Source organism: Saccopteryx leptura, chromosome 3 (assembly GCF_036850995.1).
Source record: "Saccopteryx leptura isolate mSacLep1 chromosome 3, mSacLep1_pri_phased_curated, whole genome shotgun sequence".
Classification (NCBI taxonomy): Eukaryota; Metazoa; Chordata; class Mammalia; order Chiroptera; family Emballonuridae; genus Saccopteryx; species Saccopteryx leptura.
The window spans coordinates 279,221,207-279,241,537 of NC_089505.1; the positions used below are offsets into that span (position 1 = coordinate 279,221,207).

At 41.4% G+C, this 20,331-nt stretch overlaps 1 long non-coding RNA gene across 2 annotated transcripts in view; it reads right to left on the reverse strand.

Moving 5' to 3' along the window:
- LOC136400985 (uncharacterized) overlaps window positions 1–19,845 on the reverse strand; it is a 38,952-nt gene extending 19,107 nt beyond the window's left edge. For both annotated transcript variants that reach the window (XR_010750442.1, XR_010750443.1), the window contains exon 1: window positions 19,747–19,845. This is a non-coding gene — a long non-coding RNA (uncharacterized lncRNA). The remainder of the gene's footprint in view (window positions 1–19,746) is intronic.
- Window positions 19,846–20,331: the final 486 nt, after the last annotated feature.

The following is a 20,331-nucleotide window of genomic DNA, read 5'->3' on the forward strand; positions in this document are numbered from 1 at the left end:
AGGTGATAGATGAACATTTAAGAATTTAAAAAGAATATGTCATTTCAAGATTATCAGAGGCTGTTCAACCTCATAAATTACTCTGTTTTGTCTGACCAGAAGGTGGTGCAGTAGATAGAGCGTCGGAAGACCCAGGTTTGAGACCCTGAGGTCACCAGCTTGAGCGTGGGCTCATCTGGTTTGAGCAAAAAGCTCACCAGCTTGGACCCAAGATCCCTGGCTTGAGCAAGGGGTTACTCGGTCTGCTGAAGGCCCGCGGTCAAGGCATATATGAGAAAGCAATCAATGAACAACTAAGGTGTTGCAACAAAAAACTGATGATTGATGCTTCTCATCTCTCTCCGTTCCTGTCTGACTGTCCCTATCTATCCCTCTCTCTGACTCTCTTTCTCTGTCCCTGTAAAAAAAAAAAATACTATCTGTTTTTATATGAATTCTTTGAAACTCGTCTTCCTATGTTAACAGACAGGAACCGGGCTGGAGCGGGTCTGCCTGAGGTCAGCAGTATATGGGTTCTTGACTTCATGCAAGAAAAATTTCACATAGCGAGTTCAGATGATTTTGAGGGTATTATCTATTACTTACTTCCTTGAAACAAGGAAGGCCTTAGGATAGAAGAAGCAACAGGAGAGAGCCTAGGCGGGGCTGCTTGGGCTCACTGAAAAATTAAAGTCACAGTGACAGGAGTGAACCAAAGTGGGGCTGCTATTGGCCCAGTGAAAAGTCAGAGAAAAGGGGGCCTTGGAAACACGCTCGGGGAGTTAGCCTGGGACTAGCTGCTGCTGCCCACTGCTCCCCTGTCACGAGTCTCCTGAGGACCTTAGAGTTTAGGAGATGGGTGCCTGAGAGGGAAGAAAGGGGGCAGGGGTGCTTCTGGGAGGGAGAGTGTGCCCCAGGTCCTTGGTCTTGAGGGTTTTAAAGGCGGGGAGTTTAGAGGAAGTCTTAGGGGAGGGACCCAAAGGAATATTCATTTGTTAAAATGAAATTTATTCCCTTGATTTCACCCAACCTTGGGTGTGGTTGGCACAAATGGCCCTAATTGGATTTCTGCTATCTCACTTCCTGAGTGACTTGGAAGGAGAAGTATGAACCATTTACTCTTAAGTGTCCTTTGTTACAGCAGATAGGATTTTGTGATTTACTAAATGGCTGTAACTGCTTGACCTTTAACTATCTCAGTTTCCCTATTTTACTTGTCCTGATAAGGTGACCAATCCTCCTCCTTTAGGGAGGACAGTCCTTCTTTTGTAAGTTCCCTCCTCCCTCAAAAAGTGTCCTCCTACATGTCCTCCTTTTTGATATTGGAAGACTAATCTGTAAATGTCCGTATTTGATCAATGCAGTTAATCCACTGCATGTGATGTGACGTATTTGTATTTGACATGACGATTTGTCAAGAATCAGTACAGTGCGGTGAGATGTGATTATGAGATGCATGCGCTCTGTCTGCATGGGAGACCTTGAAAGAGAGCGTGATATACCGAGAATGCAAATGGCTTTGTGTACTTCTTACTGAAACACAACATGGCACATACAACATTGTAGACTCACGATTATTTCTTTCTCAGTAGATATTCAATCATAGACAGGTAAGCACAATTCACGTTTTATTAATTCATTATCTATTTAATACTTTCCAAATACGTATAATTTTATTTACAAGTATTTTCTCAAAGTTCAAGTTTTATTTATTTTTTTATTTTTATTTATTTATTATTATTATTTTTTTTTTTTTTGCATTTTTCCAAAGCTGGAAACGGGGAGGCAGTCAGACAGACTCCCGCATGCTCCCGACCAGGATCCACCCGGCATGCCCACCAGGAGGCAATGCTCTGCCCCTCTGGGGCGTCACTCTGTTGCATCCAGAGCCATCCTAGCGCCTGAGGCAGAGGCCACAGAGCCATCCTCAGCGCCCAGGCCATCTTGGCTCCAATGGAGCCTCGGCTGTGGGAGGGGAAGAGAGAGACGGGGGGGGGGGGGGGTGGAGAAGCAGATGGGCGCCTCTCCTGTATGTCCTGGCCAGGAATTGAACCTGGGACTCCTGCATGCCAGGCCAACGATCTACCACTGAGCCAACTGGCCAGAGCTCAAAGTTCAAGTTTTAAAATGGAAATCTAACCTCAAACCGTATCTATTAATAATGCATTTTGATTAAATAGTTGCATAAAACAGACATTTTTTAATTAGAAAATGATAAATACACCCGTATATCACTCCAAATTAGTGGTTTTGTTTGATATTTAGTTTTACTAAATGAGTACTTTTTTCTTAAAATTATTATTAAAAATTAATAGGCATGTAAGCATAATTACAATATAAAATATTATAAATGTTTTTATAATACATTTATCATAGTACAGTTTATTATTGTTGCAATGAATAAAATGTTTCTTTTATTTACGATATTGTTTTCTTCCATTTATTTTTGTCCTCCTTTTCATCGTAAAAAGTTGGTCACCTTACTTAGTAGCCTATCTCACCTGTAACATGTTTGCACCCCTTCAACTTGTTTTTTGTTTTTGTTTTTGTTTTTTTTTCTGAAGTCAGAATTATTGTATTAAAATACAAATCTCATCAGACCTGCCCTTCGACCACATCACAAGTACACACTGATTGCCTCCTCCCTTCTCGGAATTCAGGTCAGCACTTCCTTGGGGAAGCCTTCCCTGATCCCTAACCTGGGTCAGGCCCCTGACACATGCTCCCACAACCGGTGGTCCGTGGTGTCTGGCACAGAGCAGGCACAAGAGAAACACGTTAACATGAAAGGTAAATTAGCAAACAGACATTTTCATTGATTCAGATTTATCACCAGAGTCAGACAGAGGGCCAATATTTTTTAACAGAGTGAGTAGATTCAGCAGGAGCCAAAGAGGGAAGATTTTCCCTGAGGTAACGCTGAAAGAATGTTGGAGGAATTCAAAGGTAGATTTAGATTTGGGAATCAGAAGGGCGTTATCTGAGGTAAAAGTCACTCTCTGAACTTGGAATGACCCAGAAAAATACTGAGGGCAAGGAAGTGGAGGGAAGGGTTGTTTGCTGCTATCCGCTTGAGGGTTCGTTTAGAAAAAACAAAGCAGTCAAGGGAAGGAAGGGGGAAGCAGAAGTCACCAACATTTGATAAGTTCTTTTATGTCTCCCAGTTTTGTTTTTAAAGATTACGAAGATGCATACACAACAATAAATTAAAAATATATTTTTATTTATGATCTAACTGGCTTTATTAAATGATTCATGAATCAGGCAGCATCCTGTCTAGCAACTAGCAGGGCCTGTGAGGGTTTGTACAAAAGGAAGGTTTTTATAGGAAGAAGGGTGGGGCAAGGTGCTATTAACAATAAAAAATAAAGGCTTATTTGGTGGCTTGGTGATCTTCCCTTTGGTGGGGGGCAAGAGAACAGAGAAGGGTTTTTATCATCAAGATTGCCTCTTCTTTCCATTGGGGGGAGGAGCAAGGGTAGAGAGGACCCACGTGACAGATTACCTCATTGGCTGTCTTGTTCCCAATCTTAAGGGAAACCCTTGTAGTTTTTGCCCACTGAGTATGATGTTGGCTGTGTGTTGTGTATATTTTTAAAGTATGAAATGGAAAGGATACACACCAAGTACAAATGTGGTTACTTCTGAGGAGAGAGATAGGTGAAAATTGGGATGTAATAGGTTTGATTTGTTTGCATTATATATGTCTAAACTGTTTATAATTAGCTAACATTCATATATGACTTTTGAATATAATAATAATAATAAAAATAACAATACCTCTACAAAGAAACCAATAATATTCAATATAGATATTATAAAGCCAGAAGCCATGGCCAGGGCCACCATCACAGCAGCCTCCTGTCCATCAGGTTTGCATTGGATTCGGACAGTCGGTAAAGAAACAATGGAGCCACAAACTGGTGGGCCATTTTTTTTAATCCTAGCTTGCACCCGGCAGGCAAGTAAAAACACACACTGGGCTCCAAAACCCACTCACATTCAGTGCTCACAAAGCCACTGACTTATTCGAGTTTTCTAGAATCAAAGGTTTCTAGCTCACCAGCCTTATTCTCCTCAGTTCCCCATCTCCTTCCTTATCCCAGATACAAACTCTACACAAACTGGCATCTCACTCACTCCGCCATCTTGGCTGCTTCTCTTGGGCTACTCCACATGGCCTCCTTCTGCTTTCTGCTCTGCTCTCTCTGCTCTCTCATGCTAATCATCCCAGGAACCAAGAGCCCAAGCTCTCGTTCTGCCCCCATTTTATAGTGTAGCTTCACAACCTTTAATCCAATATACAAAATAGGGAAGTCTCTAATACAAAGTCACTTCTCTGAGGCATGATTGGATTGTACTGCCCCACATCTTAAAAACGGTGGGAAAGGCTTAATCCCAAAACCAAGCCCCAGGCTACAAAGATCCTGCCTGCCCCCCAACACACATTAATATCACCTGGGCAACGGCCTCCACGTGGGCAGCGTTATTTTTAACAAAGTGAGCATAATACATTTTATCTGCCCAACAGATATTTTATTATTATGTACCTAGCTATTCATTTACTGAGATAAAATAACATTCAGAGCACTGCCCAGTGTTCATAAGGGCCAGGTCGGCACAACCCAATTTATTTCTCCCACTGGAAAATGAATAAGCAGAGGCAGCGAGCCGCTGGGCGACCAGCCCCGGCCACGAGCTAGTGAGGAGCAGAGTTTGCAAACGAGCCCAAGCCTTCCTACTCTTTCCTCTGTGTTCCTTTTCCTCCTTGGATCACAGTGTGGCTGAAAAGTCTTAGCATTTTAAAGCTGAAAAGGGAAAAATCGTTCGGCTGCTGCATTTGATTGCTCATAAAAATGTTTCATTGTAAACTGTCCTATAACTTCTGAATTACGTTACATAAATGGTTTGAGGGTTTCTCAAAACTGCAGAAAAGGAAAATTTACTGTTTTCATTTAAAAGCCCAGTAATCTCTAAAGAAAAATTGCAGTAGCTGAATATCTTATTATTTTCTTGCTCTCAGAGCTAATATCTGGAAAAACTCTACTGGGTGCAGACAATAGTGACACTTCTTGATTCAGAGACTTTTAAGGTGATAAAGCATGCATAGCAGCCTTATTGGTAATCTGAGCAAATCATATTTCAGTTTATTTGCCTCCTTAATAATCTTGGACAGCTACCTTTGCCTTCAAGATAGACACTTGTCTAGATATCTACATTTTATGTAGCTACTGGTACCTCAGTCAAGGTACTAAATAAAGATTGCCTTTCTTCTTCTCTTTGTGGTTTGTCTGTAAACGTGGGTGCAACAATTTCTTGCAGTCCCTTATGCATGCCACCACTTCCATCAAAAGGTGAACTCTCCCCACCCTCCTTGAGCTGGGCTGGCCTTGTGACTCACTTTGATCAATAGAATGTGATAGACCTGACCAGGTGGTGGCGCAGTGGATAAAGCGTCAGATGAGGATGCAGAGGACCCAGGTTAGAAACCCCAAGGTCACCGGCTGAAGCACAGTCTCATCCAGCTTGAGCTTGGGCTCATAAGCTTGAGCATGGGGTTGTCGGCTTGAGGCCAAATGTCACTGGCTTGAGCCCAAGGTTGCTGGCTTGAGCACAAGGTCACTCGCTCTGCTGTAGCTCCCTGGTCAAGGCACATATGAGACAGTACTCAATAAACAACTAAGGTGCTGCAACAAAGAACTGATGCTTCTCATCTCTCTCCCTTCCAGTCTGTCTGTCTCTATCTGTCCCTCCCTCTCTCTGACTCTGTCTCTGTCACAAAAGAAAAAAAAAAAACTGTGATAGAAATGACACCTTGTCAGTTTCAAACTTAGGTCCTAAGAGCAAGCAGTTCTACTTTTAAGCCTCTACTTAACAGGAGAACCTAAGAACAAGCAAAACTGTCTGCTGTTAAGCATGCCATCATAATTGATCATTTCAGGAAATGTGACCAGTTTAGTCCCCAAGCCGGTGAGCCTGGAAAGCAGTGATTATACCAGGTTAAAGAGTCTGGACTTTCTCTATAGACAGTGGAGGTCAGTGAAGGTTTTTCTGAGTAAAGGAGAGTGACTCTCAAACCAGGATGTCTGCTCCATCCCTGGCCTGTTGAATGAGGCCAGCAGCCTTCCCAAACACCATGCAGATGTGTAGAAGCAGCAGGCCAACAATGCCTGTTCCAGGTGATGGTCTACTCTCTGTCCTTCATCTTAATCTATCAGGCATCCCGAGTTTAGTCCTCATACTCCAACTTTTATTATCTGTCTTGTCTCACTTTATCTTGAAGATTGACTTGGATAGCATTCTCTGGTCCCTGCATCTGTCTAGACTTTTACACCTGCACAGTACTTGATGACCGTATTCTAGCAGCTTTGGGTAAGGTAATTTTTCCGTTAGACTCAGATCCCCAGTACCCTCAAAGCAAGGCTGTTTCACAGGAAAGAAGGATTCAGATATACAACTTGTGTGAAAGTAAAATAAGCCAGGCCAGGAAAGGCCAACAGAAATCATTGTTTTTGTTTTTAAGGAGGCTGTGGATTTGTTAGTCTAGACTCAGAAAAATGGGAGAGGAAGTTGAAGATGGGTCTGATGAACAGAAGCCAGTTTATAAAGACAAGGATATGCTGATCTTTAAGAACCATTGTTTGGTCTAAGATAGAAAGGGAGTATTCAGCAGAGGTGGTGCTGGTCATCAATAGAGATTGGGTTGGCAGATGGGAGTTACCAAATATTAGGGATCCTAGGGTTTAGGGAAAAGAAATCCTGGCACTAAAGGAAGGAGGATAAAGCAAAAGCATAGCCATGAAGGACTTACCTTTTAAATATATACTATAACATTTAGATCATTCCAATCACTATCACGTGTATTATTTCTTTTGTCTTGACCAAAAAAGAACCTGTGAGATAAATAGGGCAACTATTATTCCTGTTTGACAGATAAAGATGAAGCCAGATTATTGAAGGCTTTGAAAGACAGAAAGAAATGCTGAGATTTTGATGTGAGGGCTATAGGAAGTCATTGTGAGAGGTTAAGTATGGGAGAAAGATGTGGTGAACACTAAAGAAGATTCACCTTTTACGCCTTATGACTTGGATCTTCCAAACACATTAGTCCTGTGCCAAAATGGCTTTCTATTTTAAAGCATTTATCTGTTCTTGACATTTTTAATTAGTCAAATGCCCAAATGCAATATCCATATCAGAACCACTTGGGAAAAAATTCTGAAGGCTTGTGAAGTTATTGAGATTTGGAGTGTATGAGGAAAAACTTCTAGAAACTTGTTTTACTACTGCAAATGACTTAGAAAATTATTTCTGAATAACAAAACAAGAATTGATTCAGTTTAACTTATGTACTTCTTAGCATTAAGTTCTCTTGACTTCTCTGTTTTTCCCTACCATGTCCATTACCAATGTAGAAGAAAATTTGAAATGCTCTCATTAATTAAATGAGTATCTAATAGCTAACTTCCTGGTTGGTGTATACTTTTAGATAAAATCATTTACACAGATATCTTGGGGCCATTTTTTGCCAACTTGGCTTTCACTTAGCACAAGGCTTGTCGAATTCATAAGGGCCACCACTTCTATACCATACTCACAGGTTCCATTGATACCATTGTCACATGAAACCAAAAATCACAATCAATGTTGATTACTCGATAGAAGCAGCCTGAGACCAAACTCAAACAATGCCCTGCCTTAAATCCTAAATTCCTTCAGGAGAAATTCTGAAGGCCAGAGAATACTACCACGCCTGAAAGCTATATCATCTTTGGTTACTGCAATATTATGATTTATAAAATACTTGGTCTGCATCCACAGTTCTTGGCTCACAGCTCCCAAAAGTCTTGGAATTTCCCAAGTGTTGGGAGTGATAAAGTTGACTTCTGTTATGTGAATGAGGTGACTTGGAAGCACCTAATCATGGGGGCTGGTTGCCAGGAGAGTCAACCATGTGATTAGAAAGATAGAACTCTACCTCAGGAGGGGGGAGAGGAGCTGAAGTTTGAATCAATGACCAATAGCAATGATTTCATCATGCTGGGTTGGTGAACACATGGGGATTCAGGGACAGAGGCATGCCGGAAGAGGGCATGGAGTCCCTTCCCACCTACCTTGCCCTATGCATCTCTTCTACTTCGCTCTTCTTTTTACAATAAACCAGTGACTTAATAAGTAATCTGTTTCTCTTAGTTTTTGTGAGCTGTTTTAGCAAATTAATTGAACTCAAGGAGAAAATTGTAGGAACTTCTGATTTTTGCCAGTGTGGGTCAAATAAGTTTGCAAATATGATGTACATGTTTGCTCGTCTATAGTTTGCATTGGGTGTGGGGGACAGGCTGTAAGCAGGCAGTGTCATTATAGCCTAAGGCAAGGGTCCCCAAACTACGGCCCGCGGGCCACATGCGGCCCCCTGAGGCCATTTATCCGGCCCCCCGCCACACTTCCGGAAGGGGCACCTCTTTCATTGGTGGTCAGTGAGAGAGCACAGGATGCATCCTGTGTGTTGTATGTGGTGGCGCCACAAAGCGCAGCGATGCGGGACGCACGCATCAGGGCTCCGGAAGCACGTCATATCACTTGTTACGGCTAGCATTGACAAATATGGAACCAGACACTGACCATCTCATTAGCCAAAAGCAGGCCCATAGTTCCCATTGAAATACTGGTCAGTTTGTTGATTTAAATTTACCTGTTCTTTATTTTAAATATTGTATTTGTTCCTGTTTTGTTTTTTTACTTTAAAATAAGATATGTGCAGTGTGCTTAGGGATTTGTTCATAGTTTTTTTATAGTCCGGCCCTCCAATGGTCTGAGGGACAGTGAATTGGCCCCCTGTGTAAAAAGTTTGGGGACCCCTGGCCTAAGGCTTAGTTTTTTTTTTAGAATTAATCTTTTTTTTTTATTTTATTTATTCATTTTAGAGAGGAGAGAGAAATGGAGAGAGAGAGACAGAGAGGGAGAGAGAGACAGAGAGAGAAGGTGGGGAGGAGCTGGAAGCATCAATTCCCATATGTGCCTTGACCAGGCAAGCCCAGGGTTTTGAACCGGCAACCTCAGCATTTCCAGGTCGACACTTTATCCACTGCGCCACCACAGGTCAGGCCCTAAGTCTTAGTTTTAAGACTAACCCTAGCCCTGGCCGGTTGGCTCAGCGGTAGAGCTTCGGCCTGGCGTGCTGGGGACCCGGGTTCAATTCCCGGCCAGGGCACACAAGAGAAGCGCCCATTTGCTTCTCCACCCCCACCCCTCCTTCCTCTCTGTCTCTCTCTTCCCCTCCCGCAGCCAAGGCTCCATTGGAGCAAAGATGGCCCAGGCGCTGGGGATGGCTCCTTGGCCTCTGCCCCAGGCGCTAGAGTGGCTCTAGTCTCGGCAGAGCGACGCCCTGGAGGGGCAGAGCATCACCCCCTGGTGGGCAGAGCGTCACCCCTGGTGGGCGCGCCGGGTGGATCCCGGTCGGGCGCATGTGGGAGTCTGTCTGACTGTCTCTCCCCGTTTCCAGCTTCAGAAAAATAAAAAAAAAAAAAAAGACTAAGCCTTTCCCACCCTTCTTGATGTGAGGTGGTGCACTCTCATGAGGAATCCCATTATGCCTCAGATAAGTGACTTTGTATCAGAGACTTCCTTGTTTGTATATTGGATTAAAGGTTTTGATTTCTATACTATAAAGTGGGGCAGACCGGAAGCTTGCTCTCTCTTGGTTCTTGAGATTAGCATTAGAGAAGAGAGCAGAGAAAGGCCACGTAGAGGAGAAGAGAGGCAGCCAAGATGGCAGAGTGCTGAAGGAGAAGCCAGTTTGTGCAGAGAGGAGATGGGTAACAGAGGTGAATAAGGCTAGTGAGCTAGAAACCTTTGATTCTAGGAAACTTGGATAAGTCAGTAGCTTTGTGAGCACTGAATGAGTGGGTTTTGGAGCCCAGTTTGTGTTTTTACTTGCCCACCAGGTGCAAGCTAGGATTAAAGGTAATGGCCCACCAGTTCTTGGCTCTGTTGTTTCATTACTGTCTGTCCGAATCAAATGCGAACCTGCATGGGCCAGGCGGCTGTGATGGTGGCCGTGGCTACTGGCTTTACAGCCAGTTAGTCAGAAGTACAGATAACAACCTGGACTTGAGATTGGCCACTGGGTGGGGGTCAGTGGAACCTCTAATCTGTAGCCTATTTGTAAGAAACTCTGGTAACTTGAGCTTGAATCTTGCATCTTAAGTGTGGATGGGGATGGGGTGAAGCAGGCCTACAGGACTAAACCCTTAACCTGTGGAATATGATGCTATCTCTCAGTAGACAGTTTCAAAACTGAATTAAATTCTCCAACACACTGCAGTTGTCTGAGAATGGTTTGTTGGGGTGTATGTGTGCATTTGTGTGTAGCCAGGAGCCACCATCATGGCCATTCACATGCAAGTTCCCATTGGATTCGGGTAGACGGTAAAGAAATGGCAGAGTCAGAGGATGATGGGCCATTCTGTTTATTGGTGTCTCACCAAGACAGGCAAGCCACAAGAGAAGACAAGGGCAAGGGATCAGGGAGGCCCCTGCAATGGTGATAGCAGGAACCGAGAAAGCGAGCCCCCCCATCTATCCCCATTTTATAGTGTAAAAATCAAAAACTTTAATCCAATATACAAATAAGGATGTCTCTGATACAAAGTCACTTATCTGAGGCATAATGGGATTCCTCATAAGAGTGCACCACCCCACATCATGCAATCAGTCAAGTGTGTGTGGAAAAGCTTAGTTTTAAAACTAAGCCTTAGGCTATAATGATCCTGCATGTTTACAGGCAGCCTGTTCCTCAAACCCAATGCAAACTATAAGCGAGCAATCATATATATCATATTTATAAACTTATTTGACCAACGGTGTGTGTGTGTGAAGGGACCCCAACCACAAGTCAAAACTACACCCAAGAATTTAATTTAGTAACCAGAAATGTCACCAATGTTCCCCTGACCCTCCCACACATCATCTCATAGGACTTTAAGCCTCCTGCAACTGCCTAACCATTCCTTCCGCCTCCTGCCTCATAGCTATCAATTGTACCCTTTTGAACTTCATTTCCATGATAATTCAACCATCCTATTTCTTCAACTTTTTTAGAGATTCTCCCTCCACTTATTGCTCTTAACTGGAACTAGACCAGGGGTCCCAAACTATGGCCCGTGGGCCGCATGCGGCCCCCTGAGGCCATTTATCCGGCCTGGCCGCGCGCCGTGCTTCCAGAAGGGGCACCTCTTTCATTGGTGGTCAGAGAGACCACTCCAACACAGAGCCGACATGTAATTCCTCTGCCTGGACTGGTTCCGTGACTCTCCCGAGCCTGGCTGAGCTCCCTTTCAGGGAATGCAGGCCCTCTTCCATCTGTTGCTATCTATCTCTCTATTCTTATCTCTCCCAAACCACTGACTCTCACTTGATGCCTTAAACAATTGGTCCCTCACTGTACTCTCCATTCTAAAACACTCCTTGTGTTCTTCTTTGCATAGCCCCTCTTGCTGAAACTCCCTTCCTAACTGGAGTACTGTATGTGGCAGGACCACAAAGCTTGGCATCGCTCATGTATAGTACTACTTTCGGTGACGTAGGACGCATGCATCATGGCCCCGGAAGCACATCATATCACTTGCTAGCAGTGACAAATATGGAACCGGCCATTGACCATCTCATTAGCCAAAAGCAGGCCCATAGTTCCCATTGAAATACTGGTCAGTTTGTTGATTTAAATTTACTTGTTCTTTATTTTAAATATTGTATTTGTTCCCATTTTGGTTTTTTACTTTAAAATAAGATATGTGCAGTGTGCATAGGGATTTGTTCATAGTTGTTGTTTTTTATAGTCCAGCCCTCCAATGATCTGAGGAACAGTGAACTGGCCCCCTGCGTAAAAAGTTTGGGGACCTCTGAACTAGACTCTCCCTTCCGTACATGGCTCTCTCAAGCACCCTCCTCTAGTTGAAGGAATTCTTACATCCCCTTGAATATCCCAATGGCTACCTCAAAGTCAGTAAGGACAAAATTGAAATTATCATTGTCCTTACATTATTCATTTAATTCCTTGCTTCCATAAGACAATGACACAGAAATTACTTACCCAACCAAGAATCTGAGGGTCGACCTAGAGTCATTTTTCTCTTTTTTCTCCCAAATTCTATCACTCACCAAGCCTTGCCCAAATGTCCTGCAAAATAGTTCTCTAACACATTTCTTCTCCTATGTTTCTATTATTAAAGTATAGTTCAAGGCCTCAGTTATCTCCTGTTTAGTTATACATACTCTTTTTCTGCTTTTAATTCACTCAGGAAGTCCATCCTCCACCTGGCTGTCAGAGAGACCACTCCAACACAGAGCCCACATGTAATTCCTCTGCCTGGACTGGTTCTGTAACTCTCCCAAGCCTGGCTGAGCTCCCTTTCAGGGAATGCAGGCCCTCTTTCATCTGTTGCTATCTATCTATTCTTTTTTTTTAATTTTTCTTTTATTAATTTTTAGAGAGGAGAGAGACTGAGAGAGAGAGAAGGGGGGAGGGAGGAGAAGGAAGCATCAACTCCCATATGTGCCTTGACCAGGCAAGCCCAGAGTTTTGAACCAGCGACTTCAGCATTCAAGGTCAATGCTTTATCCACTGGGCCACCACCGGTCAGGCATATCTATCTATTCTTATCTCTCCCAAACCACTGACTCTCACTTGATGCCTTAAACAATTGGTCCCTCACTGTACTCTCCATTCTAAAACACTCCTTGTGTTCTTCTTTGCATAGCCCCTCTTGCTGAAACTCCCTTCCTAACTTTGCCCCATTCTTTGTCTGCTTGTCTCTCACACAGTAAGCTTTGATTGGTTGCTTACTTAACCAGGAGCTGCCATTTCCTAAATAATTATTCCTAGCTCAGTAATCACCCTATGCTCTCCCAGCATCCTCTGCTTGGTTTGTATTAACCATATGAGAGAGAGAGAGAGAGGGTGTGTGTGTGTGTGTGAGAGTGTATATATCTTTCCCTGTCTTTTCCTAGAGGTCAAAGACTCTGAATTTTTTACTTTTTTTCTTTTTTAACATTTCCATCTGTGGGTCTAGCAAAGTGACAGGAACATATTAGGTGCTTAATAAATATTTGATGCACCAGAATAATTTCCACTGAAAATGGATTTACCAAGTCCTAGAGGCTTTCAGGCATGTAAGCATTCATTTACTCATTCAACAATAGAACACCTGCTAAATATTTATAACCTATTTATCTAGCATTCTTGACCTCTGCTGTTTAGATATAACTTCTTGAAATGCCTCAAATTCAGTTTCACTCAGCACTGCCTTCTGAACTAAAACTCTGCCTTGTGCAAAATAACTGATACAGGTGATCTGGGAAGAAGCAAAGCTATCTGACCTGACTATACAGATCTGTAATATTTGGCAATACAGAGTTTTTAAAATCCTCTTAGCAAATATAAATCAATAAAACACAAACTGAATACCTAAATGTCTAGAGAACTCAAAGAGAAAAAAATCAGACCTAGGTGAATTTAATAATAAAAACTGGGTCCAGAAGTTAAGGTTTGTTTTTAATGTAGAGACTCAGTGAACATGCATGGCTTAAGGGGGAGGAAAATTGTATTTCTGGTCTGCCTTATCTATTAGTGTAGAAATTAAAGCCTTTAAGCCAATATACAAATAAGAAAGTCTCTGATACAAAGCCATTAATCTGAGGCATAAATGGGATTCCTCATAAGAGTGTGACACCCCACATCATGCAATAGTCAAGGGTATAGGGAAAAGCTTAGTTTTGAGAAGATCTTAGTATTAGATGGATGTTGAAAAGATCTTACTATTAAAAGGGTGGGAAAGGCTTAGTCTTAAAACTAAGCCTTAGGCTATAAGGACCTTGCGAGCTTACAGCCTGTCTCCCATACCCAATGCAAACTATAATCGAGCAAACATATATGTCATATTTATAAACTTATTTGACTAACAATGAGCAAAAGCAAAAACATAAAAACTACTGAGAAAACAGTAAGCTCATTTACTTGGCTGAACTACAAAATCTGAGCTAGGATATGAGAACAGGACATTATGTTAAAAGGAATCAGTAAAATTGATAAGGATTAGATCTTAGATGTCAAAAAGCTGCTAAGTTTTTATCCAGGGAACCAGAAAAAGCCAAGTAGTTCTCTTGATACTAATTAAAAAAAACAAACATACACACACACTATGAAAGGTGACTATTAGAAGAAAACTACATGAATTTACTTAATAAATTAAATGCAATATATAAAGACATTCAAATAACATTGTCCTTCAGACATACTGAGATGTAGGATTAGAGAGAGGGTATAAGATAAAAGTCACCTAAACAGTGATGTAGTGGGTATTAGAGGTGAGGACAAGCTCCTCAAAGCAAAGAATCATTCTAGATATGGGGTCTTTAAGACTGGATTAGGGTCCTGTCCTCCTCTCCAAGAAGAGGAGATTTTGATGGAGTTGAACTCATGTGTGAAGCTAAATCACTTCATTTTCTCAGGCCAGTGGAATAGATGGAGCAAACCCAGCAGAAACTTAAATCAACATTTCAAATGGAATAAAAATTAAGGCCAATTCCCAGTCTTTCCCCTCACCTAACCTCCTTCTTAATTACATGATATCATTGGAAGCATTGCCAAAACCTTCTTCTAACTCCGCAGTGACAACACTATCTCAGGCTCTGTTTCCTCTTCCCACATGCAAAACTGTTAACTCTTGCTTCTTCAGGTATCTCATATCAAATCCTTTGAGACTTCCACAGCTACTGAAAAATTCCTCATCTAAGTGTAACACCCACCACAATAAATCCTTCCACAAGGTCTCCAGGTAATCAGTTTCATAAAATACTGCTTTTGCTGGAATATTCTGCCAATAGTCCCAAGTTGCCTAGTAATGAAATAAAGAACAAGTGTTTTTCTTGCCAACTCTCTCACCACAACATTATTTTAATACAAGTTTAATTAATAGGAAGCAACACACAATAAATAATGTCCATGAATGACGAATGAAAATGGCAATTCCTACTCCTGCTGAAATTCTACACCTTTATACAGGCATTTATTTCCACTTCACCATAGTGACCGATGAGGTGAAAAGATTTCCTGACTTGGCTTCCCCACTGACTTCTGTTAGGGTCCCTCTGATGGATTTCCCCTGGCTCCCACTTTCTCCATCTTCAACTCTTCTAGAATACATGTATAGCATTTCTGAGAAAGCCTCAGCCACATATGTGCTCAACTGCCTAGGATCCTGAGAAATCTGCTCTTCCAACATCTTAATGGGAGAGCAGATGAAAAAAGTCTCCATTCTTTGATTATGTAATCCCAGTGGACACTTTCTTCATTGAAGTTCTCTCCAATTCTCATCTGCTCTTGAAACTGTCCAGCACCATGGCTTGCTTCTGCCAGCGCCACCTCTGCCTCTGGCTACTCACTGCTATTTCTTCATTTAGATTTCCAAAGGTACTTTCCCATCCCTAGAACTCTTGTGCTGTCAGAGTGACCTCAGCAGAATGTAACATTGCCCTCTATTATCACATCTCTTAAATTCACTCCATTCTATCAACAACACTAGGCTATAGTACTTGACAAAGGATTTGGAGATAAAGATAATTATCATTTTAATATTAACAATGACCTTAAACATCACTGTTCCCAGGGTTTATAAAAAAACTAAAGAGCAAGTTAAATGTTTCACATAGATCCTGTCATTGCGCCTGACCAGGTGGTGGAGCAGTGGATAGATCCTGTCATTGGGTCCCCTGGTTCTTAACCTTACTGCCCTGTCCCTCCTCAGAAAAAAAGAACATTCTTCAATTCATTGTGCTTCAAATCTCAACCTTCCCCTAGGAAACTTTATCCTTCCACTTAAGGGGATTGGTCTTATCCTAAAATATGATCCTCCACCTCCAAATCCTCCAATTAGGACAATCCCTGAGACATAATAGTTCACAGCAAAATCTTCCCCTAATGTCAGAGTTGTTCAATGGGCAACAACATTTGGATTTTTATCTAAACAATAAGCACACTCTACTTTCCCAAAATAAATTCACTTAAATCCCTTTTAAAGAAGAGAAACATTTCCCTAAAGACCACATAACATGCAGAGTTTGCCCCAGGTCAAAAAGGAGATAGCAGTTTTATATTATTGACAAAGAGCTATCAATCTCCCTTTCCTATTCTTTTATTTCCAGACCTTATCTAGGTTTTTGCAAATAAACAAACCAACAAAGAAACTCATTATGACATCTTTGAGATAACGGTACCATCAACTTAATTGCCACTATTTAATTCCTTTTCTTTACCTTGGACCAAATCCTATTCTAGTCCTTTTCCTCACATTCGAATGTTGGGAAGAGGGCAAAGACTAACAGGGAGGTACACATTCCACTAAAGCCATTCTCTTTTTCCCCGACTTTTCTTGGCTTAGCTTCACCACAGGGCCCTTTCCCATCAGTCCTTAGCCCTCATGTCCTCCTAGGTTGTTCCTGACGCCCCTTGGTAAGAATCCATGGCTGACCTGGCAGCCCATTGGTTTTACTTAGTTAGGGTTAGGTGACATAAGCTTTATTATATAGCTATTTGTTAAATACATTTCTCTAAAGCTGAGCTTGCTCTATCCAAAGCCATTCAAAATTATCTTCTGCCAAAATCATCTTCTGTCTCTCACGTTATAAATCCTTAACCTTCTAAATCTATACTCTCTAAGTCCTCTTATTTGTTCTAATTTTCTTGTCAGATTTTATTTCTCATCCTTGGATAACTGATTTTTTTCCAACTTCTTTGCTCTCACCTTTTGGTTGTTGTTCTTGTTCCTGGAGTTTCTCCTTTCTTGCCCTTTTTCTACTCCACATCTGCACTTTTTTTTTTAAAGCCACCTGACCTCTCTCTGGAAGACCTCACTTTTTCTCATCAGACAAACCAACTCCTGGGTATTAAAATTTGAGATATTTCCCAACCACCCTGACACACTCTAGAGACAATAGTGACAGCATCACTAATGTCAGGTGACAGTTCTAAGAGCTCAAAATAAACATTACTTCATTGATCAGGGCCTTGATGATTATGTTGCAATGGCATAACACAAGCATTACTTCACTTACCTTATGAACTATAAATATGTACTTCAGCTACATTATTAGTCAGAAAACCTTTGTGGGATAACCCAATGATCTAACCACCACTTATATCATTCTCTGTTTGGGAAAAGGAGGTCTCTTTTCTAAATAACCACAAAAAATTTTTGAAGCATAACTGGTTCACACCTGGCATCTGTAGACATTGTCATAACTTCCCACCCACCTGCCAATTGCATCTGCTGCAGGAAGGAGCAGCTTTTCTGTTTCAAAGATCTGGATAGATGCTGAAAAAACACATTGCTGCAAACTCGTAGGAGCCTATTTGCTGATGATAATGACAACAAAATATTTATTTCTGTATATTTTCATCTTTTTTATCACAGCTAAGGTGGGTTTTTGTTGTTGTTGTTTTTTATCACATCTTAAAATTTTTAGAGTAAGACCCCCAGTCAAGATGGTGGCATAGGTAAACACAGTACTTGAATCCTCACATAACCACATCAAAATTACAAGTAAACTAAAGAACAACCATCATTCAGAGTTCTGTGAAATCTAGCTAAATGGCTTCTCTTTAAATCCTAAAACTAGGGATTTAAAGAGAAGCCATAATGAGATGGGTAGTAGGAGCAGAGATGTGGAAAGGGATGATCCCACACCCATGTTTGGCAGTTTAAAATTGAAAGGGATATCTCAGATGCAGAGGCTCCCCCTGAGGAGCAAGGGGTCCCAGCCCCACACCAGGCCTGCCAGCTCAGTATTCCAGTGCAAAGAAGACAAGTCCTTATAATTCCTGGATGTAAAATCCGATGGGGATTGTAGCTGAGGGAGACGGAGGACTGCTGCAGTCCCAGGCAACTCCTTTTAAAGGCCCCTGCACACTCATTCTGAGCTCCAGCACTGGGGCAAAAACCACTCAATCAAAATAGAAAAAAAAAAAAAAGAATCCAAAAAAATGAGGATCATGTAAAGAACGTCTGGGACAACTTCAAGCATACCAATACTTGTATCATGGAGGTGCCATAAGGAGAAAAGAGAGAGCAAAAAAATAAAAAAATAAAAAACTATTTGAAAAAAATGACAAAAAAATTTCCTAACCTGGTGAAGGAAATATACAAACAAGTCCAGGAAGTACAAAGAGTCCCAAACAAGATGAACCCAAATAGGCCCAAACCAAGACACAGTACAATTTAAATGCAAAAAGTTAAAGACAAAGAGAGAGTAGTAAAAGCAGCAATAGAAAAACGGTTACCTACAAGGAAACTCCCATAAGACTGTAAGATGATTTCTCAACAGAAACTTTGCAGGCCAGAAGGAAGTGGCAAGAAATATTCAAAGTGATGAAAAGGAAGAACTTACAACCAAGATTATTCTACCCAGCAAAGCTATCATTTAGAATTGAAGGACATATAAAGAGCTTCTTAGGCAAGAAAAAGTTAAAGGAGTTTATCATTACCAAACTAGTATTGTATATAACGTGAAATGTGAAGAAGAGAAGAAGAATAAGAAAAAGAAGAAAAAGAAGAAGCAGAAGAAGAAGAAGAAGAAGAAGAAGAAGAAGAAAAGAAGAAGAAGAAAACTAAAAATGGAAACAATGAAATGGCAATAAACACATATCTATCAACAATTAAATCTATAAAACAAAATAAATGAAAAAGCAGAACAGAATCAGACTCATAGATAGAACATTTTGATGATTGCCAAGAAAGGGGGGTTGAAGGAATAGGTGAAAATGTAACAGGATTAAAAAGTACAAATTTATTGTTACAGAATAGTCATGGAGATATAAAGTACAGCATAGGGAATATAGTCAACAATATTCTAATAACAATGTATGGTGTCAGATGGGTATGAGGCTTATTGGGATGATCATTTAGTAAGCTATATAATGTGTAATCACTGGGTTGTACACTTGAAACTATTGTAATATTGTGTGTTAATTGTAATTGAAAAATAAAAAATAATTAAAAGAAGATTTTTAGAGTAAATAGCATGGACTTGAGCAAGGAATAAACTATTTAGAGACAGAGTACATGAAATAAAGCCTGGTTCTCTTATGTATTATATATCTAGTTGACCAAGTCACTTAATACTACTGGACTTCAGTTTCCCTAACAGTAAAGCAAAAGTAGTAACAATGATTGTCCTCCCAGTCAAATTTCATGATTCTTTAGTGAGGCATGAGCAGGGTGGAGTTGCTGAAACAGGTTGAGGTTAGGATGACAACAAAAATTCCAACAAGCAGGTAGGGCATGGTAACCAAGGGAATTAAGTAATGTTCAGACATAAAGCAGGCAAACATCAGGTTAAAGGACAGAAGTAGCAGGATGTCCCCAGTCATGGTTAGAACCTGGTGAACAGAAAGGAGTGGATGGTATCCACCCACTCAGTATTTCATGAGTGTATGACCAGTGGCCGCCGCCATCATGGGCATTCACATGTAGGTTCCCGTTGAATTCAGGCAGACAGTAAAGAAACAGTGGAACCAAAAAATTGTAGGCCATTCCTTTATTAAAGTCTCACACTAGCCAACTAGCAAACACACAGGGAAAGCACTTCCCTTTCCATTCAGGGCTCCCAAAGCCACTGATGTATTCTCCAGTTCTACAACCAGGAGAATCTTCTCCAGTTTCTCCTAGAATCAAAGGCCTCACCAGTCTCAGCCGAGCTCACAAAGCTCCTCACCTCTGGTTCTCCATCTGCACACCTTCCCTCTCTCTGCCAAACATGGCTCCTCTCTCACCACTCTGCATTCTCTCTGCTCCTTCTGCTCCTCTTTGCAAACATGGCTTTCTTCTCCTTCTTCTCTGCTCTTTTCAAAACTTTCTGGTGTAAAAACCTCTCCTCGAGCAAACATTAGCCAAACAATGGCCCTTCCCAAGCAGGAAGGTAATTTGATATTTCACAGACCACATATACCTGGTGCTGCCCAGCCCCCAATGCAAACTATAAGCAAGCAAACATAAAAATCATATTTTACAAACTTATTTGACCAACAATGAGGATCTTGGCCAAAACCAGTTTCCATCTCTTGGGAAGAGAACATGTCATTAAAAATTAGAGAAAGATAGACTACATACCAAGAATGAGAATCCAGGGAAGCTCTGATCTCTGAAATGGATACAGAGGACACTCAGAAACAAGTGGTCAACTATCATAACACTCTAGGGCAGGGGTAGGAACCTGTGGCTCGCAAGCCAGATGTGGCTCTTTTGATGGCTGCATCTGGCTCGCAGACAAATCTTTAATAAAAAAAAATAATAATGTTAA